Genomic DNA, 18,989 nt, shown 5'->3' with positions numbered 1-18,989 from the left:
TGGGCTGAAGTGACCAGGTTTATAGGAGCGAAAGAGAGTCTGACATTTTCAGCATACAATTGGTTGGTGTATAATGTACCAGGATCAGGCATTTACCTCACAATCTTCAGACCAAGCCCTCCTTTCGTCACTGTCGTTACTTGAAAGATTACACAAGTTTCTGATACACAATTGAGGCGGCTGTGAGTATGCTAGCTCTCCTCGTAATTGTATTGACAAGAAGCAGGGAACAACAGGGATTGAGCTCTGTTCCCCATCGCCCAGCTACTGGAACCACGCATGTTCAGAACTGCAATATCAGCCAGCTGCTCGACCTGAGTACAGGTTTGGTGGATGGTTTGAAAGAGATGCTGGTATCTGTAGAGATTTCCAGGACTGTAGCACCCAGTCCCTTATGTAGCAACATTCAGATTTTTGCTGCTTTTGTCTGAAATTCAAGTGACACTGAAATTAATAAAAAAAAATATATTTTCCATATAACCTGAGCCATCTCTCGTCATTGATACAGATTCACACATCACAACATCAACAGTCTGTGCAGAGGGAGCTTTACTCTGTATCTAACCCCGTGCTGTACCTGTCCTGGGAGTGTTTGATGGGGACAGTGTAGAGGGAACTTTACGCTGTATCTAACCCCGTGCTGTACCTGTCCTGGGAGTGTTTGATGGGGACAGTGTAGAGGGAGCTTTACTCTGTATCTTACCCCGTGCTGTACCTGTCCTGGGAGTGTTTGATGCGGACAGTGTAGAGGGAGCTTTACTCTGTATCTAACCCCGTGCTGTACCTGTCCTGGGAGTGTTTGATGCGGACAGTGTAGAGGGAGATTTACTCTGTATCTAACCCCGTGCTGTACCTGTCCTGGGAGTGTTTGATGGGGACAGTGTAGAGGGAGCTTTACTCTGTATCTAACCCCGTGCTGTACCTGTCCTGGGAGTGTTTGATGGGGACAGTGTAGAGGGAGTTTTACTCTGTATCTTACCCCGTGCTGTACCTGTCCTGGGAGTGTTTGATGCGGACAGTGTAGAGGGAGCTTTACTCTGTATCTAACCCCGTGCTGTACGTGTCCTGGGAGTGTTTGATGCGGACAGTGTAGAGTGAGCTTTACTCTGTATCTAACCCCGTGCTGTACCTGTCCTGGGAGTGTTTGATGGGGATAGTGTAGAGGGAGCTTTACTCTGTATCTAACCCCGTGCTGTACCTGTCCTGGGAGTGTTTGATGGGGACAGTGTAGAGGGAGCTTTACTCTGTATCTAACCCTGTCCTCCTGCACTCTTCGTTGAACCAAGGTTGATCCCCTGGCTTGATGGTAATGGTAGAGTGGGGGATACACCGGGCCATGAGGTTACAGATTGGGTTTGAGTATAATTCTGCTGCTGATGATGGCCCACAGCGCCGCATGATGCCCAGTCTTGAGTTGCTGGATCTGTTCAAAATCTATCCTATTAAGCACGGTGGTAGTGCCACACAACACGATGGAGGGTATCCTCAATGTGACAGGACTTTGTCTCCACAATGACTCTTCTGTGGTCACTCCTACCGATACTGTCATGGGGGAGGTGTATCTGCAGCAGGCAGGTTGGTGAGGATGAAGTTAAGTCTGTTTTTCCCTCTTGTTGGTTCCCTCACCACCTGCTGCAGACCCAGTCTAGCAGCGATGTCCTTGAGGGCTCGGCCAGCTCGGTCAGTGGTGGCGCTACCGAGCCACTCTTGGTGATGGACATTGAAGTCTCCCCCCCCCCCACCGACCCAGAGTACATTCTGCACCCTCGCCACCCTCAGTGCTTCCTCCAAGTGATGTTCAACATGGAGGAGGCACTGATTCATCAGCTGAGGGAGGGCTGTACGTGGTCATCAGCAGGAGGTTTCCTTGCCCATGTTTGACCTGATGCCATGAGACTTCATGGGGTCTGGAGTCGACGTTGCAGACTCCCAGGGTAACTCCCTCCTGACTGTATACCTCTGCTGGGAAGGTGATGGTAGAGTCTGGGACATTATCTGTAAGGTATGATCCCGTGAGGATGACTATGTCAGGCTGTTGCTTGACTAGTCTGTGAGACAGCTCTCCCAATTTTGGCACTAGCCCCCAGATGTTAGTAAGGAGGACTTTGCAGGGTCGACAGGGCTGAGATTGCCGTTCTCGTTTCCAGTACCAAGTTTGATGCTGGGCGGTCCGATTAGTTTCATTCCTTTGTAGGAGCTGCAAGGGGTTACAGAGATAGGGAGGGTTGTAGGGGCTGGAGGAGGTTACACAGACAGGGAGGGTTGTAGGGACTGGAGGAGGTTACAGAGATAGGGAGGGTTGTAGGGGCTGGAGGAGTTTACGGAGATAGGGAGGGTTGTAGGGGCTGGAGGAGGTTACAGAGATAGGGAGGGTTGTAAGGGCTGGAGGAGGTTACAGAATTTGGGAGGGTTGTAGGGGCTGGAGGAGGTTACAGAGATAGGGAGGGTTATAGAGAATGAAGGAGTTTGCAGAGATAGGGAGGGTTGTAGGGGCTGGAGCAGATTACAGAGACAGGGAGGGTTGTAGGGGCTGGAGGAGATTACAGAGACAGGGAGGGTTGTAGGGGCTGGAGCAGGTTACAGAGATAGGGAGGGTTGTAGGGGCTGGAGGAGTTTACAGAGAAATGGAGGGTTGTTGGGGCTGGAGGAGGTTACAGAGATAGGGAGGGTTGTAGGGGCTGGAGGAGGTTACAGAGATAGGCAGGGTTGTAAGGGCTGGAGGAGGTTACAGAATTTGGGAGGGTTGTAGGGGCTGGAGGAGGTTACAGAGATAGGGAGGGTTATAGGGAATGAAGGAGTTTGCAGAGATAGGGAGGGTTGTAGGGGCTGGAGGAGGTTACAGAGATAGGGAGGGTTGTAGGGGCTGGAGGAGGTTACAGAGATAGGGAGGGTTGTAGGGGCTGGAGGAGTTTACAGAGAAATGGAGGGTTGTTGGGGCTGGAGGAGGTTACAGAGATAGGGAGGGTTGTAGGGGCTGGAGGAGCTTACAGAGATAGGCAGGGTTGTAAGGGCTGGAGGAGGTTACAGAATTTGGGAGGGTTGTAGGGGCTGGAGGAGGTTACAGAGATAGGGAGGGTTATAGGGAATGAAGGAGTTTGCAGAGATAGGGAGGGTTGTAGGGGCTGGAGGAGGTTACAGAGATAGGGAGGGTTGTAGGGGCTGGAGGAGGTTACAGAGATTGGGAGGGTTGTAGGGGCTGGAGGAGGTTACAGAGATAGGGAGGGATGTAGGGGCTGGAGGAGGTTACAGAGATAGGGAGGGTTGTAAGGACTGGAGGAGGTTACAGAATTTGGGAGGGTTGTAGGGGCTGGAGGAGGTTACAGAGATAGGGAGGGTTATAGGGAATGAAGGAGTTTGCAGAAATAGTGGGGGTTGTAGGGGCTGGAGGAGTTTACAGAAATAGGGAGGGTTGTAGGGGCTGGAGGAGGTTACAGAGATAGGGAGGGTTGTAAGGGCTGGAGGAGGTCACAGAATTTGGGAGGGTTGTAGGGCTGGAGGAGGTTACAGAAATAGGGAGGGTTGTAGGAGCTGGAGGAGGTTACAGAGATAGGGAGGGTTGTAGGAGCTGGAGGAGGTTACAGTGATAGGGAGGGTTGTAGGGGCTGGAGGAGGTTACAGAGCTAGGGAGGGTATTGAAGATGGAGGAGGTTACAGAGATGGGGAGGGTATTGAAGATGGAGGAGGTTACAGAGATAGGGAGGGTATTGAAGATGGAGGAGGTTATAGAGATAGGGAGGGTATTGAAGATGGAGGAGGTTACAGAGATAGGGAGGGTATTGAAGATGGAGGAGGTTACAGAGGTAGGGAGGGTATTAAAGATGGAGGAGGTTACAGAGGTAGGGAGGGTATTGAAGATGGAGGAGGTTACAGAGATAGGGAGGGTATTGACGATGGAGGAGGTTACAGAGATAGGGAGGGTATTGAAGATGGAGGAGGTTACAGAGATAGGGAGGGTATTGAAGATGGAGGAGGTTACAGAGGTAGGGAGGGTATTGAAGATGGAGGAGGTTACAGAGACAGGAAGGGTATTGAAGATGGAGGAGGTTACAGAGATAGGGAGGGTATTGAAGATGGAGGAGGTTACAGAGATAGGGAGGGTATTGAAGATGGAGGAGGTTACAGAGATAGGGAGGGTATTGAAGATGGAGGAGGTTACAGAGATAGGGAGGGTATTGAAGATGGAGGAGGTTACAGAGATAGGGAGGGTATTGAAGATGGAGGAGGTTACAGAGATGGGGAGGGTATTGAAGATGGAGGAGGTTACAGAGATAGGGAGGGTATTGAAGATGGAGGAGGTTACAGAGATAGGGAGGGTATTGAAGATGGAGGAGGTTACAGAGATAGGGAGGGTATTGAAGATGGAGGAGCTTACAGAGATAGGGAGGGTATTGAAGATGGAGGAGGTTACAGAGATAGGGAGGGTATTGAAGATGGGGGAGGTTACAGAGATGGGGAGGGTATTGAAGATGGAGGAGGTTACAGAGATAGGGAGGGTTATAGGGAATGAAGGAGTTTGCAGAGATAGGGAGGGTTGTAGGGGCTGGAGGAGATTACAGAGACAGGGAGGGTTGTAGGGGCTGGAGGAGATTACAGAGACAGGGAGGGTTGTAGGGGCTGGAGCAGGTTACAGAGATAGGGAGGGTTGTAGGGGCTGGAGGAGGTTACAGAGATAAGGAGGATTGTATGGGCTGGAGGAGGTTACAGAGATAGGGTGGGTTGCAGGGGCTGGAGGAGGTTACAGAGATAGGGAGGGTTGTAGGGGCTGGAGGAGGTTACAGAGATAGGGAGGGTTGTAGGGGCTGGAGGAGGTTACAGAGATAGGGAGGATTGTATGGGCTGCAGGAGGTTACAGAGATAGGGAGGGTTGCATGGGCTCGAGGAGGTTACAGAGATAGGGAGGTTTGTAGGGGCTGGAGGGGTTTACAGAGATAGGGAGGGTTGTAGGGGCTGGAGGAGGTTACAGAGATAGGGAGGGTTGTAAGTGCTGGAGGAGGTTACAGAATTTGGGAGGGTTGTAAGGGCTGGAGGAGGTTACAGAGATAGGGAGGGTCATAGGGAATGAAGGAGTTTGCAGAGATAGGGAGGGTTGCAGGGGCTGGAGGAGGTTACAGAGATAGGGAGGGTTGTAGGGGCTGGAGGAGTTTACAGAGAAATGGAGGGATGTTGGGGCTGGAGGAGGTTACAGAATTTGGGAGGGTTGTAAGGGCTGGAGGAGGTTACAGAGATAGGGAGGGTCATAGGGAATGAAGGAGTTTGCAGAGATAGGGAGGGTTGCGGGGCTGGAGGAGGTTACAGAGATAGGGAGGGTTGTAGGGGCTGGAGGAGTTTACAGAGAAATGGAGGGATGTTGGGGCTGGAGGAGGTTACAGAGATAGGGAGGGCTGTAGGGGCTGGAGGAGGTTACAGAGATAGGCAGGGTTGTAAGGGCTGGAGGAGGTTACAGAATTTGGGAGGGTTGTAGGGGCTGGAGGAGGTTACAGAGATAGGGAGGGTTATAGGGAATGAAGGAGTTTGCAGAGATAGGGAGGGTTGTAGGGGCTGGAGGAGGTTACAGAGATAGGGAGGGTTGTAGGGGCTGGAGGAGGTTACAGAGATTGGGAGGGTTGTAGGGGCTGGAGGAGGTTACAGAGATAGGGAGGGATGTAGGGGTTGGAGGAGGTTACAGAGATAGGGAGGGTTGTAAGGACTGGAGGAGGTTACAGAATTTGGGAGGGTTGTAGGGGCTGGAGGAGGTTACAGAGATAGGGAGGGTTATAGGGAATGAAGGAGTTTGCAGAAATAGTGGGGGTTGTAGGGGCTGGAGGAGGTTACAGAGATAGGGAGGGGTGAAGGGGGTGGGAGGAGGCTACAGAGATAGGGAGGTTTGTAGGGGCTGGAGGAGGTTACAGAGATAGGGAGGTTTGTAGGGGCTGGAGGAGGTTACAGAGATAGGGAGGGTTGTATGGGGTTGAAGGAGGTTAGAGAGATAGGGAGGGTTGTATGGGGTTGAAGGAGGTTAGAGAGATAGGGAGGGTTGTAGGAGCTGGAGGAGGTTACAGAAATAGGGAGGGCTGTAAGGGCTGGAGGAGGTTACAGAGGTAGGGAGGGTATTGAAGATGGAGGAGGTTACAGAGACAGGAAGGGTATTGAAGATGGAGGAGGTTACAGAGATAGGGAGGGTATTGAAGATGGAGGAGGTTACAGAGGTAGGGAGGGTATTGAAGATGGAGGAGGTTACAGAGATAGGGAGGGTATTGAAGATGGAGGAGGTTACAGAGATAGGCAGGGTATTGAAGATGGAGGAGGTTACAGAGATGGGGAGGGTATTGAAGATGGAGGAGGTTACAGAGGTAGGGAGGGTATTGAAGATGGAGGAGGTTACAGAGATAGGGAGGGTATTGAAGATGGAGGAGGTTACAGAGATAGGGAGGGTATTGAAGATGGAGGAGGTTACAGAGATAGGGAGGGTATTGAAGATGGAGGAGGTTACAGAGATAGGGAGGGTATTGAAGATGGAGGAGGTTACAGAGATGGGGAGGGTATTGAAGATGGAGGAGGGTACAGAGATAGGGAGGGTAATAGGGAATGAAGGAGTTTGCAGAGATAGGGAGGGTTGTAGGGGCTGGAGGAGATTACAGAGACAGGGGGGGTTGTAGGGGCTGGAGGAGATTACAGAGACAGGGAGGGTTGTAGGGGCTGGAGCAGGTTACAGAGATAGGGAGGGTTGTAGGGGCTGGAGGAGGTTACAGAGATAAGGAGGATTGTATGGGCTGGAGGAGGTTACAGAGATAGGGTGGGTTGCAGGGGCTGGAGGAGGTTACAGAGATAGGGAGGGTTGTAGGGGCTGGAGGAGGTTACAGAGATAGGGAGGGTTGTAGGGGCTGGAGGAGGTTACAGAGATAGGGAGGGTTGTAGGGGCTGGAGGAGTTTACAGAGATAGGGAGGATTGTATGGGCTGGAGGAGGTTACAGAGATAGGGAGGGTTGCAGGGGCTGGAGGAGGTTACAGAGATAGGGAGGGTTGTAGGGGCTGGAGGGGTTTACAGAGATAGGGAGGGTTGTAGGTGCTGGAGGAGGTTACAGAGATAGGGAGGGTTGTAAGGGCTGGAGGAGGTTACAGAATTTGGGAGGGTTGTAGGGGCTGGAGGAGGTTACAGAGATAGGGAGGGTTATAGCGAATGAAGGAGTTTGCAGAGATAGGGAGGGTTGTAGGGGCTGGAGGAGATTACAGAGACAGGGAGGGTTGTAGGGGCTGGAGGAGATTACAGAGACAGGGAGGGTTGTAGGGGCTGGAGCAGGTTACAGAGATAGGGAGGGTTGTAGGGGCTGGAGGAGGTTACAGAGATAGGGAGGATTGTATGGGCTGGAGGAGGTTACAGAGATAGGGAGAGTTGCAGGGGCTGGAGGAGGTTACAGAGATAGGGAGGGTTGTAGGGGCTGGAGGGGTTTACAGAGATAGGGAGGGTTGTAGGGGCTGGAGGAGGTTACAGAGATAGGGAGGGTTGTAAGGGCTGGAGGAGGTTACAGAATTTGGGAGGGTTGTAGGGGCTGGAGGAGGTTACAGAGATAGGGAGGGTCATAGGAAATGAAGGAGTTTGCAGAGATAGGGAGGGTTGCAGGGGCTGGAGGAGGTTACAGAGATAGGGAGGGTTGTAGGGGCTGGAGGAGTTTACAGAGAAATGGAGGGTTGTAGGGGCTGGAGGAGGTTACAGAGATAGGGAGGGTTGTAGGGGCTGGAGGAGGTTACAGAGATAGGGAGGGTTGTAAGGACTGGAGGAGGTTACAGAGATAGGGAGGGTCATAGGGAATGAAGGAGTTTGCAGAGATAGGGAGGGTTGCGGGGCTGGAGGAGGTTACAGAGATAGGGAGGGTTGTAGGGGCTGGAGGAGTTTACAGAGAAATGGAGGGATGTTGGGGCTGGAGGAGGTTACAGAGATAGGGAGGGCTGTAGGGGCTGGAGGAGGTTACAGAGATAGGCAGGGTTGTAAGGGCTGGAGGAGGTTACAGAATTTGGGAGGGTTGTAGGGGCTGGAGGAGGTTACAGAGATAGGGAGGGTTATAGGGAATGAAGGAGTTTGCAGAGATAGGGAGGGTTGTAGGGGCTGGAGGAGGTTACAGAGATAGGGAGGGTTGTAGGGGCTGGAGGAGGTTACAGAGATTGGGAGGGTTGTAGGGGCTGGAGGAGGTTACAGAGATAGGGAGGGATGTAGGGGTTGGAGGAGGTTACAGAGATAGGGAGGGTTGTAAGGACTGGAGGAGGTTACAGAATTTGGGAGGGTTGTAGGGGCTGGAGGAGGTTACAGAGATAGGGAGGGTTATAGGGAATGAAGGAGTTTGCAGAAATAGTGGGGGTTGTAGGGGCTGGAGGAGGTTACAGAGATAGGGAGGGGTGAAGGGGGTGGGAGGAGGCTACAGAGATAGGGAGGTTTGTAGGGGCTGGAGGAGGTTACAGAGATAGGGAGGTTTGTAGGGGCTGGAGGAGGTTACAGAGATAGGGAGGGTTGTATGGGGTTGAAGGAGGTTAGAGAGATAGGGAGGGTTGTATGGGGTTGAAGGAGGTTAGAGAGATAGGGAGGGTTGTAGGAGCTGGAGGAGGTTACAGAAATAGGGAGGGCTGTAAGGGCTGGAGGAGGTTACAGAGGTAGGGAGGGTATTGAAGATGGAGGAGGTTACAGAGACAGGAAGGGTATTGAAGATGGAGGAGGTTACAGAGATAGGGAGGGTATTGAAGATGGAGGAGGTTACAGAGATAGGGAGGGTATTGAAGATGGAGGAGGTTACAGAGATAGGGAGGGTATTGAAGATGGAGGAGGTTACAGAGATAGGGAGGGTATTGAAGATGGAGGAGGTTACAGAGATAGGGAGGGTATTGAAGATGGAGGAGGTTACAGAGATAGGGAGGGTATTGAAGATGGAGGAGGTTACAGAGATAGGCAGGGTATTGAAGATGGAGGAGGTTACAGAGATGGGGAGGGTATTGAAGATGGAGGAGGTTACAGAGGTAGGGAGGGTATTGAAGATGGAGGAGGTTACAGAGATAGGGAGGGTATTGAAGATGGAGGAGGTTACAGAGATAGGGAGGGTATTGAAGATGGAGGAGGTTACAGAGATAGGGAGGGTATTGAAGATGGAGGAGGTTACAGAGATAGGGAGGGTATTGAAGATGGAGGAGGTTACAGAGATGGGGAGGGTATTGAAGATGGAGGAGGTTACAGAGATAGGGAGGGTAATAGGGAATGAAGGAGTTTGCAGAGATAGGGAGGGTTGTAGGGGCTGGAGGAGATTACAGAGACAGGGGGGGTTGTAGGGGCTGGAGGAGATTACAGAGACAGGGAGGGTTGTAGGGGCTGGAGCAGGTTACAGAGATAGGGAGGGTTGTAGGGGCTGGAGGAGGTTACAGAGATAAGGAGGATTGTATGGGCTGGAGGAGGTTACAGAGATAGGGTGGGTTGCAGGGGCTGGAGGAGGTTACAGAGATAGGGAGGGTTGTAGGGGCTGGAGGAGGTTACAGAGATAGGGAGGGTTGTAGGGGCTGGAGGAGGTTACAGAGATAGGGAGGGTTGTAGGGGCTGGAGGAGTTTACAGAGATAGGGAGGGTTGTAGGGGCTGGAGGGGTTTACAGAGATAGGGAGGGTTGTAGGTGCTGGAGGAGGTTACAGAGATAGGGAGGGTTGTAAGGGCTGGAGGAGGTTACAGAATTTGGGAGGGTTGTAGGGGCTGGAGGAGGTTACAGAGATAGGGAGGGTTATAGCGAATGAAGGAGTTTGCAGAGATAGGGAGGGTTGTAGGGGCTGGAGGAGATTACAGAGACAGGGAGGGTTGTAGGGGCTGGAGGAGATTACAGAGACAGGGAGGGTTGTAGGGGCTGGAGCAGGTTACAGAGATAGGGAGGGTTGTAGGGGCTGGAGGAGGTTACAGAGATAGGGAGGATTGTATGGGCTGGAGGAGGTTACAGAGATAGGGAGAGTTGCAGGGGCTGGAGGAGGTTACAGAGATAGGGAGGGTTGTAGGGGCTGGAGGGGTTTACAGAGATAGGGAGGGTTGTAGGGGCTGGAGGAGGTTACAGAGATAGGGAGGGTTGTAAGGGCTGGAGGAGGTTACAGAATTTGGGAGGGTTGTAGGGGCTGGAGGAGGTTACAGAGATAGGGAGGGTCATAGGAAATGAAGGAGTTTGCAGAGATAGGGAGGGTTGCAGGGGCTGGAGGAGGTTACAGAGATAGGGAGGGTTGTAGGGGCTGGAGGAGTTTACAGAGAAATGGAGGGTTGTAGGGGCTGGAGGAGGTTACAGAGATAGGGAGGGTTGTAGGGGCTGGAGGAGGTTACAGAGATAGGGAGGGTTGTAAGGACTGGAGGAGGTTACAGAGATAGGGAGGGTCATAGGGAATGAAGGAGTTTGCAGAGATAGGGAGGGTTGCGGGGCTGGAGGAGGTTACAGAGATAGGGAGGGTTGTAGGGGCTGGAGGAGTTTACAGAGAAATGGAGGGATGTTGGGGCTGGAGGAGGTTACAGAGATAGGGAGGGCTGTAGGGGCTGGAGGAGGTTACAGAGATAGGCAGGGTTGTAAGGGCTGGAGGAGGTTACAGAATTTGGGAGGGTTGTAGGGGCTGGAGGAGGTTACAGAGATAGGGAGGGTTATAGGGAATGAAGGAGTTTGCAGAGATAGGGAGGGTTGTAGGGGCTGGAGGAGGTTACAGAGATAGGGAGGGTTGTAGGGGCTGGAGGAGGTTACAGAGATTGGGAGGGTTGTAGGGGCTGGAGGAGGTTACAGAGATAGGGAGGGATGTAGGGGTTGGAGGAGGTTACAGAGATAGGGAGGGTTGTAAGGACTGGAGGAGGTTACAGAATTTGGGAGGGTTGTAGGGGCTGGAGGAGGTTACAGAGATAGGGAGGGTTATAGGGAATGAAGGAGTTTGCAGAAATAGTGGGGGTTGTAGGGGCTGGAGGAGGTTACAGAGATAGGGAGGGGTGAAGGGGGTGGGAGGAGGCTACAGAGATAGGGAGGTTTGTAGGGGCTGGAGGAGGTTACAGAGATAGGGAGGTTTGTAGGGGCTGGAGGAGGTTACAGAGATAGGGAGGGTTGTATGGGGTTGAAGGAGGTTAGAGAGATAGGGAGGGTTGTATGGGGTTGAAGGAGGTTAGAGAGATAGGGAGGGTTGTAGGAGCTGGAGGAGGTTACAGAAATAGGGAGGGCTGTAAGGGCTGGAGGAGGTTACAGAGGTAGGGAGGGTATTGAAGATGGAGGAGGTTACAGAGACAGGAAGGGTATTGAAGATGGAGGAGGTTACAGAGATAGGGAGGGTATTGAAGATGGAGGAGGTTACAGAGATAGGGAGGGTATTGAAGATGGAGGAGGTTACAGAGATAGGGAGGGTATTGAAGATGGAGGAGGTTACAGAGATAGGGAGGGTATTGAAGATGGAGGAGGTTACAGAGATAGGGAGGGTATTGAAGATGGAGGAGGTTACAGAGATAGGGAGGGTATTGAAGATGGAGGAGGTTACAGAGATAGGCAGGGTATTGAAGATGGAGGAGGTTACAGAGATGGGGAGGGTATTGAAGATGGAGGAGGTTACAGAGGTAGGGAGGGTATTGAAGATGGAGGAGGTTACAGAGATAGGGAGGGTATTGAAGATGGAGGAGGTTACAGAGATAGGGAGGGTATTGAAGATGGAGGAGGTTACAGAGATAGGGAGGGTATTGAAGATGGAGGAGGTTACAGAGATAGGGAGGGTATTGAAGATGGAGGAGGTTACAGAGATGGGGAGGGTATTGAAGATGGAGGAGGTTACAGAGATAGGGAGGGTAATAGGGAATGAAGGAGTTTGCAGAGATAGGGAGGGTTGTAGGGGCTGGAGGAGATTACAGAGACAGGGGGGGTTGTAGGGGCTGGAGGAGATTACAGAGACAGGGAGGGTTGTAGGGGCTGGAGCAGGTTACAGAGATAGGGAGGGTTGTAGGGGCTGGAGGAGGTTACAGAGATAAGGAGGATTGTATGGGCTGGAGGAGGTTACAGAGATAGGGTGGGTTGCAGGGGCTGGAGGAGGTTACAGAGATAGGGAGGGTTGTAGGGGCTGGAGGAGGTTACAGAGATAGGGAGGGTTGTAGGGGCTGGAGGAGGTTACAGAGATAGGGAGGGTTGTAGGGGCTGGAGGAGTTTACAGAGATAGGGAGGATTGTATGGGCTGGAGGAGGTTACAGAGATAGGGAGGGTTGCAGGGGCTGGAGGAGGTTACAGAGATAGGGAGGGTTGTAGGGGCTGGAGGGGTTTACAGAGATAGGGAGGGTTGTAGGTGCTGGAGGAGGTTACAGAGATAGGGAGGGTTGTAAGGGCTGGAGGAGGTTACAGAATTTGGGAGGGTTGTAGGGGCTGGAGGAGGTTACAGAGATAGGGAGGGTTATAGCGAATGAAGGAGTTTGCAGAGATAGGGAGGGTTGTAGGGGCTGGAGGAGATTACAGAGACAGGGAGGGTTGTAGGGGCTGGAGGAGATTACAGAGACAGGGAGGGTTGTAGGGGCTGGAGCAGGTTACAGAGATAGGGAGGGTTGTAGGGGCTGGAGGAGGTTACAGAGATAGGGAGGATTGTATGGGCTGGAGGAGGTTACAGAGATAGGGAGAGTTGCAGGGGCTGGAGGAGGTTACAGAGATAGGGAGGGTTGTAGGGGCTGGAGGGGTTTACAGAGATAGGGAGGGTTGTAGGGGCTGGAGGAGGTTACAGAGATAGGGAGGGTTGTAAGGGCTGGAGGAGGTTACAGAATTTGGGAGGGTTGTAGGGGCTGGAGGAGGTTACAGAGATAGGGAGGGTCATAGGAAATGAAGGAGTTTGCAGAGATAGGGAGGGTTGCAGGGGCTGGAGGAGGTTACAGAGATAGGGAGGGTTGTAGGGGCTGGAGGAGTTTACAGAGAAATGGAGGGTTGTAGGGGCTGGAGGAGGTTACAGAGATAGGGAGGGTTGTAGGGGCTGGAGGAGGTTACAGAGATAGGGAGGGTTGTAAGGACTGGAGGAGGTTACAGAGATAGGGAGCGTCATAGGGAATGAAGGAGTTTGCAGAGATAGGGAGGGTTGCGGGGCTGGAGGAGGTTACAGAGATAGGGAGGGTTGTAGGGGCTGGAGGAGTTTACAGAGAAATGGAGGGATGTTGGGGCTGGAGGAGGTTACAGAGATAGGGAGGGCTGTAGGGGCTGGAGGAGGTTACAGAGATAGGCAGGGTTGTAAGGGCTGGAGGAGGTTACAGAATTTGGGAGGGTTGTAGGGGCTGGAGGAGGTTACAGAGATTGGGAGGGTTGTAGGGGCTGGAGGAGGTTACAGAGATAGGGAGGGATGTAGGGGTTGGAGGAGGTTACAGAGATAGGGAGGGTTGTAAGGACTGGAGGAGGTTACAGAATTTGGGAGGGTTGTAGGGGCTGGAGGAGGTTACAGAGATAGGGAGGGTTATAGGGAATGAAGGAGTTTGCAGAAATAGTGGGGGTTGTAGGGGCTGGAGGAGGTTACAGAGATAGGGAGGGGTGAAGGGGGTGGGAGGAGGCTACAGAGATAGGGAGGGTTGTAGGGGCTGGAGGAGGTTACAGAGATAGGGAGGTTTGTAGGGGCTGGAGGAGGTTACAGAGATAGGGAGGGTTGTATGGGGTTGAAGGAGGTTAGAGAGATAGGGAGGGTTGTATGGGGTTGAAGGAGGTTAGAGAGATAGGGAGGGTTGTAGGAGCTGGAGGAGGTTACAGAAATAGGGAGGGCTGTAAGGGCTGGAGGAGGTTACAGAGGTAGGGAGGGTATTGAAGATGGAGGAGGTTACAGAGACAGGAAGGGTATTGAAGATGGAGGAGGTTACAGAGATAGGGAGGGTATTGAAGATGGAGGAGGTTACAGAGATAGGGAGGGTATTGAAGATGGAGGAGGTTACAGAGATAGGGAGGGTATTGAAGATGGAGGAGGTTACAGAGATAGGGAGGGTATTGAAGATGGAGGAGGTTACAGAGATAGGGAGGGTATTGAAGATGGAGGAGGTTACAGAGATAGGGAGGGTATTGAAGATGGAGGAGGTTACAGAGATAGGCAGGGTATTGAAGATGGAGGAGGTTACAGAGATGGGGAGGGTATTGAAGATGGAGGAGGTTACAGAGGTAGGGAGGGTATTGAAGATGGAGGAGGTTACAGAGATAGGGAGGGTATTGAAGATGGAGGAGGTTACAGAGATAGGGAGGGTATTGAAGATGGAGGAGGTTACAGAGATAGGGAGGGTATTGAAGATGGAGGAGGTTACAGAGATAGGGAGGGTATTGAAGATGGAGGAGGTTACAGAGATGGGGAGGGTATTGAAGATGGAGGAGGTTACAGAGATAGGGAGGGTAATAGGGAATGAAGGAGTTTGCAGAGATAGGGAGGGTTGTAGGGGCTGGAGGAGATTACAGAGACAGGGGGGGTTGTAGGGGCTGGAGGAGATTACAGAGACAGGGAGGGTTGTAGGGGCTGGAGCAGGTTACAGAGATAGGGAGGGTTGTAGGGGCTGGAGGAGGTTACAGAGATAAGGAGGATTGTATGGGCTGGAGGAGGTTACAGAGATAGGGTGGGTTGCAGGGGCTGGAGGAGGTTACAGAGATAGGGAGGGTTGTAGGGGCTGGAGGAGGTTACAGAGATAGGGAGGGTTGTAGGGGCTGGAGGAGGTTACAGAGATAGGGAGGGTTGTAGGGGCTGGAGGAGTTTACAGAGATAGGGAGGATTGTATGGGCTGGAGGAGGTTACAGAGATAGGGAGGGTTGCAGGGGCTGGAGGAGGTTACAGAGATAGGGAGGGTTGTAGGGGCTGGAGGGGTTTACAGAGATAGGGAGGGTTGTAGGTGCTGGAGGAGGTTACAGAGATAGGGAGGGTTGTAAGGGCTGGAGGAGGTTACAGAATTTGGGAGGGTTGTAGGGGCTGGAGGAGGTTACAGAGATAGGGAGGGTTATAGCGAATGAAGGAGTTTGCAGAGATAGGGAGGGTTGTAGGGGCTGGAGGAGATTACAGAGACAGGGAGGGTTGTAGGGGCTGGAGGAGATTACAGAGACAGGGAGGGTTGTAGGGGCTGGAGCAGGTTACAGAGATAGGGAGGGTTGTAGGGGCTGGAGGAGGTTACAGAGATAGGGAGGATTGTATGGGCTGGAGGAGGTTACAGAGATAGGGAGAGTTGCAGGGGCTGGAGGAGGTTACAGAGATAGGGAGGGTTGTAGGGGCTGGAGGGGTTTACAGAGATAGGGAGGGTTGTAGGGGCTGGAGGAGGTTACAGAGATAGGGAGGGTTGTAAGGGCTGGAGGAGGTTACAGAATTTGGGAGGGTTGTAGGGGCTGGAGGAGGTTACAGAGATAGGGAGGGTCATAGGAAATGAAGGAGTTTGCAGAGATAGGGAGGGTTGCAGGGGCTGGAGGAGGTTACAGAGATAGGGAGGGTTGTAGGGGCTGGAGGAGTTTACAGAGAAATGGAGGGTTGTAGGGGCTGGAGGAGGTTACAGAGATAGGGAGGGTTGTAGGGGCTGGAGGAGGTTACAGAGATAGGGAGGGTTGTAAGGACTGGAGGAGGTTACAGAATTTGGGAGGGTTGTAGGGGCTGGAGGAGGTTACAGAGATAGGGATTGTTATAGGGAATGAAGGAGTTTGCAGAAATAGTGGGGGTTGTAGGGGCTGGAGGAGGTTACAGAGATAGGGAGGGGTGAAGGGGGTGGGAGGAGGCTACAGAGATAGGGAGGTTTGTAGGGGCTGGAGGAGGTTACAGAGATAGGGAGGTTTGTAGGGGCTGGAGGAGGTTACAGAGATAGGGAGGGTTGTATGGGGTTGAAGGACGTTAGAGAGATAGGGAGGGTTTTAGGAGCTGGAGGAGGTTACAGAAATAGGGCGGGTTGTAGGAGCTGGAGGAGGTTACAGAGATAGGGAGGGTTGTAGGAGCTGGAGGAGGTTACAGAGATAGGGAGGGTTGTAGGGGCTGGAGGAGGTTACACAGATAGGGAGGGTTGTAGGGGCTGGAGGAGTTTACAGAGATAGGGAGGGTTGTAAGGGTTGGAGGAGGTTACAGAGATAGGGAGGGTTGTAAGGGCTGGAGGAGGTTACACAATTTGGGAGGGTTGTAGGGGCTGGAGGAGGTTACAGAGATAGGGAGGGTTATAGGGAATGAAGGAGTTTGCAGAGATAGGGAGGGTTGTAGGGGCTGTAGGCGATTACAGAGTTAGGGAGGTTTGTAGGGGCTGGAGGAGGTTACAGAGATAGAGAGGGTTGTAGGGGCTGGAGGAGGTTACAGAGATAGGGAGGGTTGTAGGGGCTGGAGGAGGTTACAGAGATAGGATTATATGGTCTGGAGGAGGTTACAGAGATAGGGAGGGTTGCAGGGGCTGGAGGAGGTTACAGAGATAGGGAGGGTTGTAGGGGCTGGAGGAGTTTACAGAAATAGGGAGGGTTGTAGGGGCTGGAGGAGGTTACAGAGATAGGGAGGGTTGTAAGGGCTGGAGGAGGTCACAGAATTTGGGAGGGTTGTAGGGCTGGAGGAGGTTACAGAAATAGGGAGGGTTGTAGGAGCTGGAGGAGGTTACAGAGATAGGGAGGGTTGTAGGAGCTGGAGGAGGTTACAGAGATAGGGAGGGTTGTAGGGGCTGGAGGAGGTTACAGAGATAGGGAGGGTATTGAAGATGGAGGAGGTTACAGAGATGGGGAGGGTATTGAAGATGGAGGAGGTTACAGAGATAGGGAGGGTATTGAAGATGGAGGAGGTTACAGAGGTAGGGAGGGTATTGAAGATGGAGGAGGTTACAGAGATAGGGAGGGTATTGAAGAAGAAGGAGGTTACAGAGATAGGGAGGGTATTGAAGATGGAGGAGGTTACAGAGGTAGGGAGGGTATTGAAGATGGAGGAGGTTACAGAGGTAGGGAGGGTATTGAAGATGGAGGAGGTTACAGAGATAGGGAGGGTATTGAAGATGGAGGAGGTTACAGAGGTAGGGAGGGTATTGAAGATGGAGGAGGTTACAGAGGTAGGGAGGGTATTGAAGATGGAGGAGGTTACAGAGATAGGGAGGGTATTGAAGATGGAGTAGGTTACAGAGATAGGGAGGGTATTGAAGATGGAGGAGGTTACAGAGATAGGGAGGGTATTGAAGATGGAGGAGGTTACAGAGATAGGGAGGGTATTGAAGATGGAGGAGGTTACAGAGATAGGGAGGGTATTGAAGATGGAGGAGGTTACAGAGATAGGGAGGGTATTGAAGATGGAGGAGGTTACAGAGATAGGGAGGGTATTGAAGATGGAGGAGGTTACAGAGATAGGGAGGGTATTGAAGATGGAGGAGGTTACAGAGATAGGGAGGGTATTGAAGATGGAGGAGGTTACAGAGATGGGGAGGGTATTGAAGATGGAGGAGGTTACAGAGATAGGGAGGGTATTGAAGATGGAGGAGGTTACAGAGATAGGGAGGGTATTGAAGATGGAGGAGGTTACAGAGATAGGGAGGGTATTGAAGATGGAGGAGGTTACAGAGATAGGGAGGGTATTGAAGATGGAGGAGGTTACAGAGATAGGGAGGGTATTGAAGATGGAGGAGGTTACAGAGATAGGGAGGGTATTGAAGATGGAGGAGGTTACAGAGATAGGGAGGGTATTGAAGATGGAGGAGGTTACAGAGATAGGGAGGGTATTGAAGATGGAGGAGGTTACAGAGATGGGGAGGGTATTGAAGATGGAGGAGGTTACAGAGATAGGGAGGGTATTGAAGATGGAGGAGGTTACAGAGATAGGGAGACCTTACGAGGAGGAATTTGAAGATGGGAATGAGTACATGGACGAGGCCTTGGTTTAATGTTTCGGTGATGGATCAGGCAACTGGACGGCTTTATTTGATGAACGACAGTTAATTTGAGTGTGGGGTGTCGCTGTTGGATTAGCTCCCTTCCTGACGTCGGCAGGCTCAGTCTGGTTCCCCTGGATATACAGATCTACAGCTCACAGCAATATAACAAAGGGCGTTTCCACCTCCCTCCAACGTTGGGTTACAGCGTGCGGGTAGGAGCAAGGGGGAAGGCTTCCTGTTTAAACTCCTCTCTGGCAGCCTTGCAGCAGTTATCTGCAGTTAGGAGCCTCTCAAACTCTTTGTATGAAGCCTCAGCTCCTGGAGGTACGAACAAGGAGCAGGAGGAGGCCATTCTGCCCCTCGAGCCTGCTCCGCAATTAAAGAAGATCATGGCTGATCTGATAGTAACCTCAAACCTGCATCCCGCCTACCGCCGATAACCTTTCACCCCCTTGCTTTCCATGAATCCATTCATCTCGGCCTTAAAAACATTCAAAGACTCTGCCTCCACCAGCTTTTCAGGGAGACAGTTCCAAAGACTCACGACCCTCTGAGAGAAGAAATTTCTCCTCACCTCCGTTTTAAACTGGCGACCCCTTATTTTTAAACAGTGACCCCCTGGTTCTAGATTCTCCCACAAGAGGGAACACCCTCTCCACACCCACCCTGTCAAGACCCCCTCAGGATCTTATATGTTTCAATCAAGTTGCCTCTTACTCTTCTAAACTCCAGTGGATACAAGCCCAGTCTGACCAACCTTTCCAGGTATTGGTCTGGTAAACCTTCTCTGAACTGCTTCCAACACATTTACATCCTTCCTTAAATAAGGAGACCAATACTGTACACAGTACTCCAGATGTGGTCTCACTAGTGCCCTGTACAACTGAAGCATAACTTTTGTATTCAATTCCCCTCACAGTAAATGATAACATTCTATTCGCTTTCCGAATTACCTGCTGTACCTGCACACGAGCCTTTTGTGATTCATGCACTAGGACACCCAGATCCCTCTGCACCTCAGAGCTCTGCAATCTCTCACCGTTTCGATAATAAGCTTCCTTTTTATTCTTCCTGCCAAAATGGACAATTTCACATTTTCCCACATTATACGCCATTTGCCAGATCTTTGCCCACTCACTTAACCTATCTAAATCATTTTGTAGCCTCCTTATGCACAACTTACTTCCCTACCTATAGATAAAAACAAAAAAACTG

At 51.9% G+C, this 18,989-nt stretch overlaps 1 long non-coding RNA gene across 1 annotated transcript; it reads right to left on the bottom strand.

Annotated features, from left to right (window-relative positions):
• LOC121274019 lies at positions 1-18,787 on the bottom strand. Its single transcript, XR_005942151.1, has 2 exons — positions 18,728-18,787; positions 1-427 (listed from the first exon to the last, which is right to left on the bottom strand). It is a non-coding gene; the product is annotated as an uncharacterized LOC121274019 (long non-coding RNA).
• Between the last annotated feature and the right edge of the window lie 202 nt (positions 18,788-18,989).

This window comes from Carcharodon carcharias (genome assembly GCF_017639515.1).
Source record: "Carcharodon carcharias isolate sCarCar2 chromosome 29 unlocalized genomic scaffold, sCarCar2.pri SUPER_29_unloc_2, whole genome shotgun sequence".
Taxonomy (NCBI): domain Eukaryota; kingdom Metazoa; phylum Chordata; class Chondrichthyes; order Lamniformes; family Lamnidae; genus Carcharodon; species Carcharodon carcharias.
This window is presented reverse-complemented; position numbering and strand designations above follow the sequence as displayed.